Source organism: Uloborus diversus, chromosome 7, assembly GCF_026930045.1.
Source record: "Uloborus diversus isolate 005 chromosome 7, Udiv.v.3.1, whole genome shotgun sequence".
Classification (NCBI taxonomy): Eukaryota; Metazoa; Arthropoda; class Arachnida; order Araneae; family Uloboridae; genus Uloborus; species Uloborus diversus.
The window spans coordinates 110,541,769-110,542,401 of record NC_072737.1 but is presented as its reverse complement, the minus strand read 5'-3'; the positions used below and the strand labels follow the sequence as shown (position 1 = coordinate 110,542,401).

General features: G+C 37.3%; 1 non-coding gene across 1 annotated transcript; it reads left to right on the top strand.

Annotated features, from left to right (window-relative positions):
• The first annotated feature begins 244 nt into the window (after positions 1–244).
• Trnag-gcc (transfer RNA glycine (anticodon GCC)) lies at positions 245–315 on the top strand. Its single transcript has one exon. It is a non-coding gene; the product is annotated as a tRNA-Gly (tRNA).
• Positions 316–633: the final 318 nt, after the last annotated feature.

The following is a 633-nucleotide window of genomic DNA, read 5'->3' as shown; positions in this document are numbered from 1 at the left end:
TAGAAGGAGTAGTGTAATTTTCTTTGAAACAGTGAGAGCTCGCTATTTCTCTGCTGAACTTGACTAAGGAGAAACCCGACGACGGAACAGAAGGATGCTAGCTTCACCGCAACACCAGGAGGAATCTTCCCACTCGGTTATTTCGCCCGATTTCTCTCTTCATTCTTCTTCAATCGTAACAGGAAGATTTCGGAAGTGGGACACTACATGCCTATGTTTTATAAGTTTGGGTAAGTTAAGCGTCGCATCGGTGGTTCAGTGGTAGAATGCTCGCCTGCCACGCGGGCGGCCCGGGTTCGATTCCCGGCCGATGCATTTTTTTTTTCTTCTTGCTGGACACCATATTTGAAACAGTCCCCGTTAAGATTCGATGCCTCGTACATGGACCGGCAAAATTTTTTTACTTCTATTATTTTTGGAGGCTTTTAGTTGAAAAGAAGAAGAAGAAATATCAGGCATTCCGAGAAAATAAATTCATAAAAAATTAAATTTCCGAGACTATTAATAATTTTTTTAGTCAATAAATTTAGAACAGTCAATGTTTTTAAACGTTTACAATATATATAAAATTGAATTTTTTTTTTTTTTTTTTTTTTGCTTGAAAAGTGAAATAAGAAATGACTACGTTTAATT